Source organism: Eptatretus burgeri, chromosome 3, assembly GCF_056783735.1.
Source record: "Eptatretus burgeri isolate ZD-2024b chromosome 3, Ebu_testis_v1, whole genome shotgun sequence".
NCBI lineage: Eukaryota > Metazoa > Chordata > Myxini > Myxiniformes > Myxinidae > Eptatretus > Eptatretus burgeri.
In genome coordinates, this window is record NC_140963.1 from 16,522,526 (window position 1) to 16,538,246 (window position 15,721).

The 15,721-nt window shown below is 43.0% G+C and overlaps 1 protein-coding gene across 1 annotated transcript in view; it reads left to right on the top strand.

Moving 5' to 3' along the window:
• Positions 1 to 10,680: 10,680 nt before the first annotated feature.
• Positions 10,681 to 15,721, top strand: part of LOC147029450 (titin-like) — a 146,814-nt gene continuing 141,773 nt past the window's right edge. The window contains exon 1 of the mRNA XM_085872499.1: positions 10,681 to 10,899. The gene's annotated coding sequence lies outside the window, so the exon portion shown is untranslated. The remainder of the gene's footprint in view (positions 10,900 to 15,721) is intronic.

Genomic DNA, 15,721 nt, shown 5'->3' on the forward strand with positions numbered 1-15,721 from the left:
TGCCAGAAGAGCAACGCAAACCCAGCGGAGATGTCCAGTACGTTCTTGATGGCGGAGCATTGCTTCATAGAGTGCCATGGCCTCGAGGATCTACTTTTGAGAGTGTGAGCCAGGTATATGTTAGATATGTGACACAGAAATATGGTCCTGCTGCCATTGTGTTTGATGGATATAGCGATGATCCAACGATTAAAGATGCCACCTACCTTAGGAGAACAGCAAATTGTGCAGGAGTTGAAGTGCACTTCACAGGTGGCATGGTTCTCCAATCTAAGAAAGAAGAGTTTCTGAACAACAAAGCCAACAAGCAGCACTTCATATGCTTTGTAAGTGACAAACTGGAAAGAGCAGGATGCAGCGTTGACCATGCGAAGGACGATGCTGATGTCCTTATCGTCCAGACAGCTGTTGCATCTGCCAGAAGCAAGGATACTGTTGTAATAGGAGATGACACAGACTTGCTAGTTCTTCTGCTTCATCATGCTGAAATGAATGCACACGAGCTTTTCTTGAGATCTGAGTCAAAGAAATCAGCTCCACAACAAACCAGATCATGGTGCATCAAGCAAACAAAGGGGTCACTAGGCCCTCACATATGTGATCATATCCTCTTCATTCACGCCTTCCTCGGCTGCGATGTGACATCACGTCCATTTGGATTGGGGAAAGGCTTAGCTGTAAAGGAGATAAAGAAAGCGAAATTCCGTGAACAAGCTGAGGTCTTCAACTCTGTAGAAGCAGCAAAAGATGAGCTGGTGGTAGCTGGAGAAAAGGCACTTGTATCCCTGTATGGTGGTGGAGATGAACGACTCGACGCTCTACGCTACAGAAAGTTTTGTGAGAAAATCTCCAAGGGAAAATCTCACGTGGAGCCCCAAACTTTGCCACCAACATCTGCAGCTGCCGTTTATCACAGCCTTCGTGTTTATTTCCAGATAATGCAGTGGAAAGGAACAAACAGAACTATGAAGCCAGGAGAATGGGGCTGGCATGTCGTAGATGGTAAATATCTACCTAAGCAGACTGACAAATCTCCAGCACCAGCTGAACTACTGAATGTCATATGCTGTGGCTGCAAGACTCAATGCAGCACAAACAGGTGCACATGTCGTCACCACGGCCTCCTCTGTAGTGATGTGTGCACAGAATGCAGAGGAATAAGCTGCAGGAATTCTGAAGCACCAGACTTAAGTAACAATTGATAGATATTACCTGCACAAGAGGTGTAAAGAACAGACATCCTAAAGTAAGGGCAATCTAAAAACCAAAGTATAGTTACAGGGGCAGGACTTCAAGGGGAGCATCAGAAGTGGCTTGAATTAATAAAAATAAAATGTGGTATTAATAGATTATAATTTTTGTAATCCTTTTATTGGAATAATTCATAAAATGTGGACACCAAGCCCAGGTTTCATGTCTTTCAACAAGGTACAGGGCATACATTTAATTGATGTAAGAATGACTCAGAAAGAAAACAGTGACTGACTTTTTTATACTTAATTAGAAGTGACATTTTAGTTGATAAAGAGTTCTTTCAATGTACATCGATGCTTTATTAATCGATGTGCCCACTGTCCATGTTAAATATTGTATGATAACAGGGTGACTGATGATTCTACAATGCCTTTTATATGATTGCTGTTGTACATTCCACACCATACTTCGATATTTAATCATCCAGTAACCACCGAATCCATTCATAACATATACAAAATTGTAAAATTTTAAATTCAAGTAAAAACAGTGTCGCACTTCTTTGGTTGAAATTTCTTTGAAATGATTGTTGTTAGTTTTCATAGAGTTTCCCATATTTAAATGAAAATAATTATGATTGCTATAGCGCCCTCTTACCCACAATATACTGAAGCTCCCCTTTAAATCAGATGATTATATCTTATTTCTAGTGGTCTCTTTATATCATCATGCCATGCAACTCTTTTGGTGCCATAATTTGCTGAAGTAAAGAGATTTTCTTTAACTAAAAATTAATTTAAAGATTATTTATAATTAAAACCAGCCTATAATAGGATCAGCATATGCATTCGGCGGCCATTTTGAAAATATGCTAATTAATATGCAAATGAACCTGTCATCAAATCAAATTGTAACCTTTTCCAAATGAAAACCCAAGGGCAAAAACCCCACTCTAGAACTTTAAAACATTCAAATTGCCCTTCTACAAGTCACATTATACCAAATTATTGAATTTTGGTGGCCATTTTGGATTTATGCAAATTAGCCGTCTTTCCCCTATCAGGATTTTTTGGGACTTTTAGTATGTTGTTTTGGGGACCTCAAAGAAATGCATTGTGGTGGAAAAAATTCTGTTGTAATTTGTTCCAATTAAAAGTTAAAATGACTGGACTATAATGTGTTCTCTTATCTACATCTATCTATAATTCCAGCAATGTGTGTGTGTGTGTCTGTGACCGCTGTTTCTCGACAACCACTGGTCCGATGTCATTGAAACTTGCCAGATTTATTGCTCGGGACCTGAGGATGTGCCTTTTCAAGGTTTGATATTAATCAGACAAGTGCTTCCCAAGTTATGGCCATTTGTTTGCCAACCAATGACATGACACGTTGCTGCATAGGCGTGGCTGAAGAGGCCGGTACGCGGCCGGCCGACGATGATGTCACGGGCCGTGCCGGTTACATGGCAGTGAATGTCATGGCAAGGAAAGAAAGGAGGTAAACTTGATTTTAATTTGGATTTTCATTAACTCTGTGTGTGGAAGTGTGGTTGTCACGAGAATGCGAGAACGAAGGAACGGCCTGTGTGGTTGTCGTTTCTGGCTCGCGGTTTGAAAGTTTTTTTTTTTTGCACGTACGGCCACACATGTACGGGCACGCACGTACGGGCACATGAGAGTGAAGGAACGGCCTGTGTGGTTGTTGTTTCTGGCACGCAGTTGGAAAGTTTTTTATTTTTTTTTAGTTTGCACGTACCGGCACGCACCTATGGGCATGCACTAGTATTTTAAAATTCGCCTTTGTCTAGCGACCACCTATGTCGCCTACCGGCTTGTATGTATGTATATATATATATATATATATATATATATATGTATGGATATATATGCATATATATGTATGTATGTATATATTTATGTATATGTTTGTATAGTGTTGCGGAAATGGCCCTTAATGGGACTAATAATATCGGATTAGCTGAGATCCCCCATTAAATGCCTGTTTAGATAGGTTGTGTGGTGTAATGGACGATATGTGTGTGTCGGGAGGTGTAGAAGACTGTGTTTTTCTGTTCATACGGTGGTGAAACGAGAGATGATGCTTTTTCCTCTCTTGTACGAACGAGAGGGGAGTGGCCTAGAGCGAGGGGTGTGGCCTGGAGAGGCAGTGACGCGGGGGGCGGAGCCTTTGGTCAGAGAGTCGCTGAGAGAAGCGAGAGAAAGGAGAAACAAAAGACGAGTATGTGGGAATAATGGCGCTCGAAGTGTGCTCGTGTTTCGAAGCAAGCGAGCGAACGAAGGAGGCACCGTGCTGGGTCTGCCGGGAGAGACGCTAACCCGACCTGCACGTCGGTGATTCGACCGAGAGAGGCACTGAGAGGACGAAGCGGGAGTCGGGCTTCGAGGCGGGAAGGCCGGAGAGGAGACGCCGGACCTTCGGACGGTCCTTACCAACGGCGCGTCACGTTTGCCGATCCGCCTGTGGAGCTCGGACCGCGACTTGGGCCTTGTATGGAGAACAGGCCTGGCCGGGAATTTGTGTGCTGGACCGTGAGAGAGATCGGCTGAGGCCCATCTTGGACCCCACGTGAGGTCAGATCGCGCGGTGACTGAAGGAGAGAGAACACCCCGCCGCCATCTTGCCGCGCAGCACGTTCGAGCGGGAGTTTGAACCCGTGGACACCACCGCTTGTTCCGAGCGATATTCGTGCTTTTGGGACACGGTCCTCTCGTCCATGAGCCATCACCAAGTACTCTGTCTTGTCCTGCATGCTGTGTTGTTTCCACGTGTTGTTGTTCCAGGCATATTTCGTAGAATCCCCTCGAAACCTTTAGACCGTGGTTCCCAAGGGCGGAGCCAGAGGTCCAAAAGCGATGAGGCGAAAAGAGGTGAACTTGGTTCATGTGACGGTGCGCGTCGCGTAGCCATCACGGCGAGGGGTCTGGGGGCCGCTCAAGGCCCCCAGAAGCCAATGCATTTTGATGCCCAGAAACCTATTCTTGGCTAATTTCAATATTCAAATTTTTTAAATGTTAATTTTCATTTCAACCACATTAATCATGAAAAAAAAAAAAATATATATATATATATATATATATATATATCCATACAGTCAAACAGTAAATTTTGTTTGTGTCAAAACATTTTAGCCCCCATGGTAAACCCACCCCACACCCTCACCCTCCCCCTCCCCCACGCCCTCACCCTCCCCCTCCCCCACACCCTCACCCTCCCCTCCCCCACACCCTCACCTTCCCCTCCCCCACACCCTCACCTTCCCCCCTCCCCACACCCTCACCTTCCCCCCTCCCCCACACCCTCACCTTCCCCCACCCCCCCACACTCTCACCCTTCCCCTCCCCGGATATCAAATTGTTGCCCCTGTTATATATAAAAGACTCTCTACAAAAACGTTAATTCAACAGAGCCAAGTGCACGAGCTGGTGCCTCATGAGATCAGTGTACTGGGAGGAGGGTTGTTCAGTCACTGTCGGGGGGGGGGGGGGGAGTGTGGCCAAATCTGTTAAAGAATGTTCATGATCGATATCCTGCGAACACAATAAGAAAGTAAACATAGGGATAATTTTATTTTCCTGTGTAATATTAGGGGGGGGGGGTATTGTCCTATTTAGGTATTGTGATAGGAGTGGTGATAAGACTATCCAGAGCACTGCCAGGTAGTTTTGATAGTTTACTCACCAGGGAGCTCAGATGGCCAGAGGGCTCAGGCCAGATCATATTTCAGGAAATGAGCGACGAGGGAACCGCCTCGTCTGCCTCAGCCTGGCTACGCCCTTGGTTCCCTCGGTAAGAACAGGTAGATAGTATAACCATTGTAGTGTTTATTGCTTGTGTTGTGATCCCCGATGTTCCCCAATAAATCTGGTTAATTCTTATGCATTTGCCGCTATGGATTAATTCGTGTCGCGTCGAGAACGATCTGTTCGATTGGCATATAAGACCAAAAATGGTTACAGGCTGGTAGACTCCGCTCGGTCACTGACAAAGCCAGTCTGTAACGAGGTGTTCTATCTCCCCAACTGGTAAGGTACAGGATTACGTTGGTATCGCGATTGAAGACGCGTGACCCGAGGCCTGTGCCGAGCCGGCCGGCGTTATAGACTCCCAGAGATGGCGGTGGCGAGGCTGGCACCTAGGACCGGGTCAGATTCCCGCCACCCCAGATCCGCAGCAATATATGTGTGTGTATATATATATATATATATATATATATATATATATATATATATATATATATATATATATATATATATATATATATATATATATATATATATATGTACAGGGTGGCCATAACGTCTGGAAACATAGTCAAATATTAATTATAAATGGTTGTATTATGAATATACAAACATAGTCGAATATACGTTATTTTTTTTTCTTCAAATTATTTATTTTAAAATCTCAAACATTTAGTACAGACAAAAACGATTTATTTTTAAACATAAAATAAACATCGCCATTTTGATCTCATACTTCCGTGTTCATTAATAAATAAAATTATGTTTAGAAGATTTCGCACAATAATCTCTTCGACTTTCTTTTCTCCGTTTATTTTTTTTTTCACATTTACGCACAATATAAAATTTTGTTCAAATCGGGAAACGAAAAAAAATATTAAATCAATTCCCGATTCAGTCAACTATTCTTTCGGAGTATTTGATCATTGCAAACAACCTCAGCGGTATAGTTCGCTGGAGCTATCTTTTCTTTTCTTTTTTTTTTGAAATTATTTTTTTTATCAACCGCTAACCCTAACCCAACTGGTTCACAGGTCGTCTGGTATGCCATTAAATATCAATGTGAGTGTGTCAGTGTGTCTTCTCCATAACTCCAAAACCATGAAACCTATCAGCTCGAAACCTTGCATGCAGATGAAGAAAACTCCAACGAAGGGCAGGAGTGAAAATTGGGTGTTTGCGTCAATTAAAACACCACTTTTGAAGATAATTAATTGCCTTATTTAATTGTATCCTTCATCAGGTGATCCCTCGGCCACCTCACCCTCTGGGTCTTCAGGGGTTTCCTGGGTAACCTCACTGGGGACTGAAGCCACCATGTTTTTTTGGCCTGCTCAACCATGCCTTGACTTGGAACAGGCCGCAACGATTTCTTCATGATAAAGTTGTTTTTTTCACTTTTCTCACTCATATTATCGAATGCCTGTTCCTCGTAGCTACGAATCACTGGGTACATTGCAATGCTTATAAACACCCAGAGACGTCAGCATTCTTGGCTTTATTTCATTTCCGCACATGCGATCGCAATGAGTATCTCTTAAACGGAGGAGAATTTCAAAATTCATCCTCCATAATCAAACTCACAAGCAGATCCAACTCCTAGAAAAGTGTTTATTTATCCAATTTGGGCATATTTGATATTACAGGCATCTCCCGAAGGTGTATGTTTAATGTGTTGCAAATCGAGTGCCAAACGAGCCGTTTCTTATGTAATGTTTCATTTGAGTGCTTAAGCCACTTGGCGAGCACTCTCCAAGCCGCTCGGTTGTTCGTTTCAGTAAATGTACCCGTGCTGTCAATGGGACATACATTCGACAGACGTATGTTTCCGCCTTTGTTGGGCCCTGTGGTGCCATGCGGTTGGTGCCTCGGGAGGTGTCTTCCACTGAAAATGTGCAATTCTATTTTTCCAGGACATTATTTTGTTTTACCTTTTTGTGCGATCTCCTTTTATAATCCATCCCTTGCTGTTAGTTAATCCATCCCTTGCTGTTAGATATTGAACAAAGTTTGCCAATGTAATCCGCTGGCACATCTGCAAAAACTTTGACATTCCAGTTCCAAAAAATTTGTGGGAAAATGAACCAAAAGCAATCACTGAAAATATTGAAGTACCGCTCACGTACAACCTTATGAATCCCATCAGGCGTGGACATTGAAAACAAAGTGTTGCGACCAGATATCATCCAATGGGTGCAAAAAAAGAGAAGAAAGCACTCCTAATTGAGGTGTGAATACCAGTGATTTTGGACTAACGATGCAGATATCAAGAAAATGACCAAATACCAAGACCTCAAAAATGAAGTGAAAAGATCCTGGAAGCTGAAGAATGCCAAAGTTATACCAGTGATGATGAAGAACCTCATGGGAATATTAAAAACCATCCCTGGGAATCTCACTACAAACAAACTACAGTTGGAAGCCGTCCTGGGTTCAGTAATGATCCTGAAGAGAGCCCTCGGCACAAAACTTTGAGAACAGAAAACTACACAGCTTGGTCTGTGAATCGTGACCCCTTACCGGAATGAAGAGGGATAGTTTGAGCCTGTGCTGGGAGGACTTAATTGCACGTTCTGAAACCCACATGCATATGTAGATACCAATCAGCAACACACACACACACACACACACACACACACACACACACACACACACACACACACACACACACACACACACACACACACACACACACACACACACACACACACACACACACACACACACACACACACACACACTTATTCGTTTGTATATATCTTCTTCTTTCGGCTGCTCCCGTTCAGGGTCGCCACAGCGGATCATCCGTATGATCCGCATTGTGATTTGGCACATGTTTTACGCCGGATGCCCTTCCTGACGCAACCCTGGTCGCCTCTTACGACACAGGGATATGGTACACCTATTTTAACCGGGGTATACGCCGGCCCAGTATACTGGTACTCATTTCGCCGACCTCGGAAGGATGACAGGCTGACTCAACCCCCTGGTGTATTAATTCAGTGGCTCAACGGGGCTTGAACTCAGGACCTTTTGGATCCCAAGCCGCTGCCCCAACCACTGCGCCAACACCAGGCTCATTCGTTTGTGTGTGTGTGTATATATATATATATATATATATATATATATATATATATATATATATATATATATATATATATATATATATATATATATATATATATATATATATATATATATATATATATATATATATACATATATACATATACACACACACACACACACACACACACACACACACACACACACACACACACACACACACACACACACACACACACACACACACACACACACACACACACACACACACACACACACACACACACAGTGCTCCCTCGCTATATCGCGGTTCACTTTTCGCGGCTTCACTACATCGCGGGTTTTCAATGAAGAGGCACCTCCAGTAGAAGAGATTTAATGCTCTTCTTGGCTGTGCAGTACTACATTCATCTCATCATCGTCATCTTCATCGTCATCAGTACTGCACAGCTATTATCATCATCATCATCATATCTTCATAGGTCAGTACCCATAATACGTCTTTTTATATTTTAGAGTACAATGTAGTATTTAAAAAAATATTTTTGGTCTTTGGCTTTGCAGTCCCATGAAGTCGCATTTCCGATGAAAAAAAAAAAAAAAAAAAAATTTTTTTTTTTTTAAACAACTGATTAAATGTGTGTGGGGAAGGTTAATAAGAGTGTGTGGATGCTGTATAATGGTTTAAAATACGTTTAAAATGTGTTTAAATATATTTAAATAATGAAATAAATGTGGTTTCTACTTCGCGGATTTTCACCTATCGCGGGTGGGTCTGGAACGCATTAACCGCGATAGGTGAGGGAGCACTGCATATATATATATATATATATATATATATATATATATATATATATATGTAATTTAAACATTTGAATATATATTTAAACATTAAATAGAGGGTATAATTGGGAGGAATTAAAAGAGTGCGAAAAGGATTGTGGTGAAAATAATAAGCTTCATGTCATAAGGAGAAAAGACAAAAATTGTGCACACAAATGAGGAAAAATGATTCGACCTCGAGGAACCCAAGGAGGATAGTGTGATGAATACTCAAAAAATTGGCACAAGTTTGAAAACAAAACTGAACTAGAAACACACAGTAAACACAGAGATAACAAATTGATAGCAAAAACATGACAAAAAAACAACAGGGAAAACTTGTCTTTGAGAAAGTTGGCAGAGACGATGAAGAACACGACCGAAGCTCAAGAACCGGAACCAGAAGTCTGAGTTGATCAGAAAGTTCTCTAAATTTTTTGTTGTGCAAATGCACACCCCTTTCATGCAGGTACATTTCCAGGTATTTTTGGCTTCTTTAAATACATTGTGAGCCATTTCATTGTACAATCCATATCTGGCACGTCTGATAGGCCATATGTCCAGGCGGCCTCAATGGACCTCGTTACTCAGGGTTTTTGAGCATGCATGCCAACCAATCGTGCATTGCATCCTATGACACAAACTTTATTTCCTGAACAAGGTGTGATCGTTTTCTAAAATTGTATAATGCTCAAAAACACACGACTGTAAATATTGAAACCATTGGAGTGAAGTAAAACACCTTCCCTTGCCAACTCAATCACCCAGAGTGAGGGGAGAAGGGGGGCTGTGTGTACGTACATGTGCACACTGCACAGACTATGGTTTGTTAATATTCTTCAACGGCCACAATTGACCCATTTTCAATGATTCAGACCAAGTTGCAAAGACTATTCTTCCACCAATGTCCGTCAAGGAACTTGAAGCCTTTATGATGGAGCAATGGTGTAAAACGTATCTATCTGACGAAGGACACATCTCAAAACATCAGCACATCGCCATCCTTGAAGGCGGATAATTCGATTCACTTGATTCTTGTGTTTGATGTTACATTTATAGCAGCCATATAATCAATGTGCAAGTGGTTCACTTCTTGTGTTGCTTTCGGTGTTTGTTTGTTTTGAGACGCTGTTGCCATGGCAAATAATCTTGAAACATGAGAATCTTTTGATGTGGTTCTGAAAATAATGATTAAAATAACACGAGGTGACCCTATATACAACCTCTCAGATGCGTTCTGCGGTGTGGCGGTGACTGTGCAGGGAAATATATATATATATATATATATATATATATATATATATATATATATATATATATATGTATATATATATATATATATGTGTGTGTTGGGTTAAGCTAACACGTTGAGTTTGCAGGTGTACATTGTTTCCAGAGGAGATTGGATTTTAGCGAGTGATCACGTGACTTTTCAGGCAAAAGTGGGATGCTTCGAGTGAGTGACGCATGCAGTTGTCCAGCGATGGCCAGAGTTCGCACTCCGAAACTACGAGCAAGTGCGCTATTCGCAGCGCATGCACCACAGCCTAAGAATAGATTGGATGTCCTGACCAAGTAAGTGTCCGATTCCTTTTCAGTGATTTGCAGCAATTCGCATCAGTGGATAGGATTTGAAGCAAAGCATGCTGGACATAAATCACTGCACGGATTGTTTCCTTTGTACGCAAGAAAGATTCTGATTCCAAGTTAGTCACTTTAATCGTTTGGATTTGGAAACCGAGCGGCTCTATCTTGGCTTGGGAGAACATGTGGCAGGTTTGTTGTGCCAGACTATAAATGCACGTATCTCCAAATTTCTCCCAGCCTGCCTTGCCGTAGTCTCAGCGTAACCAATGGGGTCTTGCTGTGCGAGGGGTCTACCGTGTCAGCACTATTGGGGTATAAATGGTAATGGGTTTGACCTGCTCGTGTGGAGCTCCTGGAGTCCCTCCTTGAGGACATCTAAGGAACTACATGGCAAGAGAGCTGTGAACCCCATCCGCACAGAGATCAGCAGTGAAAAAAGCAGCTCCGTTCACTTCGGGGACTTTTCGAGGTGGGTGTCAAAAGGTTATTATAAACATGGTCGAATTCTCATGATGCCTTTGCCCTTGTGGAAGACACAGTGGAACGTTTGGCATTTAACATTACTATATCCATTGGAATGCCAATGCTGGAAAATGGTCGATGAGAGTACGATACAGTATATATACGAAGCGAAAAGGAGATTTTGTTTGTTTCCGAAGAATGGCTCATCGCTTTACAGGAAACAAAAAGTTTTTCCAATTTTTTTTGCTTTTACACATTCTGTGGATGAACAACTAATTGCTGCTGCACCACCAGGAATGGTTGTGTGCTTTAATAACTTGATTTTGTTGGAGTCGCATTGTTCATAAGACGATGGATGAGCGAGTTAATCCAACTGGTTGACATGATGTGTAGTCTTATCAATTGTCCTGTCTACAATGAATCCCCTATTTCCCTCCATTTTCAGGAAACTCAATTGGTTCGCGGGTGCCATCAGTGACCACTATTTTCGTTGTGTCTGTTTGTCTGTCTGTCTGTCTATTTGTGACTCTCTCCAGAGCATAGCTCCGTGACGTTTGATGTGATCTTGATGAAACTTGGACACAAGCTAAATATCATGGTCTAGTTGTGTCTTTTTGTATGAGGTGCGTCCCACGCCCCTTGTGGGTGGAGCCACGCCCACTTGAACTTTTTTTTTCACAAAGAAATCTTATGCACTGATTGATGAATAATCGGCCTCATAATGAATATCTTTTCAAATCAACATAACACATGTAAGGAATCTAACCTTCCGCCTGTACTTCTGGTTGACCGTTTGCCGTAATCTTGTGGTCCTCTTGAACTTCTTTCACCTCTCAAACCTTACAACACCAGCAGCTAACTCTCTTGTGTATTATTCAGTTACTATATCAACTTTTTGAGAGCATGTGAGTCAATTTCAATAATATGTCATCATCACTGTTACCATATTCAAGGGGCATTCAAACTGTTCTTGGAATGATACGTTTGCATTTTCCTAAAGCCCGCCGCATACTAATCAATGTCCGCCAATGCGACAAATCTTGCACAACTCCTTTGTGTCGGAGACTGCCGCACACAATGCGACCGCCATTGACACCATTGTCGGAAAACAAAATGGCGATGAAGGAGAAATGCAAGGAGAGGACGAGAAGGGTGAAAGCTCTGAGCATCCACCGCTTTGGCACGAATACTGGGACGTCGCCGACATCATGCCAGGAGAGAGAGAAATGGCTGCGGGTGAAGCCATCGGCGGAGAGAAGGCTGTCTTGAGGAGCGATCAACAACATGCAAATGGAACTTGCTGCAGGAGATGAGAGCTCATGTGCTAATTTCCAGAGCATGGCTCTGACAATCTTTAACGAGCTAGTGAAGAGTGTAAGTCTGGGGAATGCCATGGCCTGAAGTCACTGAATGCTGAAATTTAATTGGTCAATACATTGCTCTGCATCGGCGATCAACGTACATCACCATATAGCTTGCGCGCTCATTCCGAACAAAAATACCATCGTTAACTGAACACGCTACTATTATGGCTACTACGAAAATAAATTTAAACTATATTCTGCATGGCTTGTCGATCTGTTCAGCAGTTCTGGAGAAGAAGATTTTTATGTTTTTGTTTTCAATCCAATATGGCCACCAGACCACATTGACCGATGACATAAATTTAATTCTTCACTCGCATCGGGTCGTCGATCAGATATATGAAGTTTCAGATTTTTTTGGGGGGAGATGAGGATTTCGAGTCAACCTATTCTGGCTGGAATACCACTTTACTGGTGACATCGCTGTTATCACCCGAAATACCTCATGGGGAGTCGATGACACATGCGAAGTTTAAATTTTTTTCGTTGAGCGGTTTCGGCCAATTTTTTTCCCCTTTAATCCAATATGACTGCCATACCATGTGACCTATGATGTCACGGTTATCAAGTAAATAGTTTTCATATTTCTCCTTTCGCAACGTCTCATTTTTTTCAGGCATTTCCTCATCATGGGTAAATTAATGGCCATACAAGTAGGAAATCAAATATCGACACAGACAATCATCGCTGGGTGCCAAGTTTGGGTTATGCAAGGAGGAGGGAGAGGAGCATGGTAATCAAAGTTACTCGAAGCTGCAGCCACCGGTTTGTGGTCGACAGAATGCAGGCTCAGTCGAGAGGAATGTTGTCGTAACAGAGGTGAACACCTTTGTTCAATATCTCACAGCATTTGTCTTTGATGCCCTGCTGCAATGAAGTTGCCATAATATTGTAATGGTCACAGTGGTCTTCACGGACCGGGTATTCGTGAGACAGGGACAGGGAGGGGCGAGAGGTCGCACATCCGCTCTCAGTTTGCGTGTCAGCAGTCAAATCCACTCTGCTTGATCTGCTCTGCAGCTTGTCCCGTCAGAATGCCAAGCGGAGCGTCGGTGGCCAATCACGTTTTAATGGCGCCTTACCTCATGAATCCAATTTACCCTTCCAACGGAGTTGTGTCGATTCACTTGCACTATAGAATTCCCATTCCATAATGTCCATGACACAGGTTCCCATTAACAAGCACTAATTTAATATCCAAAAACGGGGTGGGGGAGAAGGGACGAGAGCACTACCTCATACGTGGTGAAACAAACTGTGACCAATGAATAAAAAGAAACCTTCGTGCCCACGATGCCAACGGCAGACCTTTCTGACTGTTCTTAGCTAATTCATATGGGTGACAGAAAAAAAAAAAAAAATATATATATATATATATATATATATATATATATATATATATATATATATATATATATATATACATATATAGAGAGAGAGAGAGACGAGACAGGAAGAACCTGAAACTCGAGCGGTCAAGATCTCACTCGTTTTTTTTGGTGCCAATACACGCCGACGCACGGTCTTGAGGGCTCGTCTGCTCCACAATCTCCTGACCATGACATCTTAGTGCACCACAAGCAGTGGTTGGAGGAACTGCCAGCAAAGGAGAGTTCGCACATCCACCAGTCATAGCGTTCATGAGTGAGGGCTTCCAAGGTCTGAAATATCTGGGGAGAGTAAGAGATCCGAAGGTGAGCAAAAAAGATGGAAGACCAGCACAGTGAATTCCATTTGTAGCAGCCTTCTATTCATTCTCCATGGGGTGGCACTCAACCCACCTGTCGCACACTCATTGGCCTGTGTTGCAGAAGAAAGGGGCTCTCACCTCATGCGTCCTCATGGTTTATCATGCAGAATGCCACTGGGGCCATGTGGATTCTATCACCCCTCCTGTTGCCTGATCCATGAGGTCACATGTGTTGCTCTCTCATCTGAGCCACGTGGAGCCTTGATGCTGTTATGAGCCCCCATTGGACTTAATCTGAAACGGGGGCTTGTGGATTTGGTCTCGATTTTCGTGTCCATGCGTGTGTCCACAACCATATCTTGGACATATATGGACCGATTTTATTCGTACTTTGCAAAAAGACACACTTCATGCTATACATATGAACATCATTTTGTTTCGCGATGCGATCAATCACCCATGGCTGAATGGCTGAATGGCGGCTGGCGGCCATTTTGTAACTTAAGTGTGTCCCCAACCATTTCTCGGACATGCATGGTCCAATTTTGGTCAAATGTGGCACAAGCACAGTACACATTGGTATACACTTGCACCTAACTTTATTTTGTGATCTGATCAAAGATGGCCGACTGGGGTACTGGTGGTCATTTTAGTTGTTAATAAATATGGGCAAGCCCTTTAACTCTGTACAGCAAAATCGATAAAACAATGGGGGCTCTGACATGTTTGTCTTTTTTCCATGTTTTATTAGTAAAGGAAAACAAGTAATGACAGATTACAATGTGGAAAGCCACAATAAACACAAAGGTGGGGATATGGGTGTATATATTCGAACAGGCTGGGAGGAGAGACAAAGGGAACCTCACTAAAATGCCAGTCATGAAATCAGAGCCATCTCCCTCGACTTAACCCTCGACTTAATGGTGCACGGTCTGGAACGCTGCCCTGCTCACCAAACTCTAGTCCTATGGTATCCAAGGACATCTCCACTAACGGCTCGCAGACTTCCTCTCCTGTCACAGCCAACGTGTGGCCCTTCATGGAGTTCTCTCATCCCCTCTTCCTGTTCAAGCTGGAGTTCCTCAAGGCAGCATTTTGTGCCCTGTTCTTTTTCTGGTTTTCTTTGCTGATGACCCCACCCTCTGCCGTACCATCTGTCATCCCTCAGAATGGCAACAACAGCCTATTCACTCTCTGCAGATCTGGATAATATCACAAGCTGGTCCAACACGTGGAACATGTCTTTCAATCCTGACAATTCTCACACTCACTATGTCTCTCCAAAAGGACCATCTGGAAAACCCCACCATCTACTTTCTCAACAATCATTTTGAAAAAGTTCTTTCTTTCAAGTTTTTGGGTCTCACTATCTGCCATGATCTTTCCTGGGAAAGCCACAATTCCAAGCTGGCTTCCAAAGCCAGTCCTCCACTGTGCAAAGTCTTTCCTTGGCACAACTGAGCTCCTGACCACATTCGCAGCCTGATGGAGTACTGCTCACTGTTCTGGACTGGTGCTCTCACCTCTCACCTTTCTCTACTTCACGCTGTGGAAGTCTTTGGGTCTCTCACTCTTTCACCGCATGCAGGTCGGTGGTCTTTCTGTCTTCTACCTTCTCCTCTCCAGCCTCATCCCCCCTCCCCACCCCTATGCTCTATCTGAGATATGTCCCCCCCCCCATATTTCCGCATGGCACTCACGGTCCGCCAGCAACCCCTTTCTGGTAAAACTACCAAAATCAAGATTCACTGCTCAACTTCACTCTTTCATGCCTC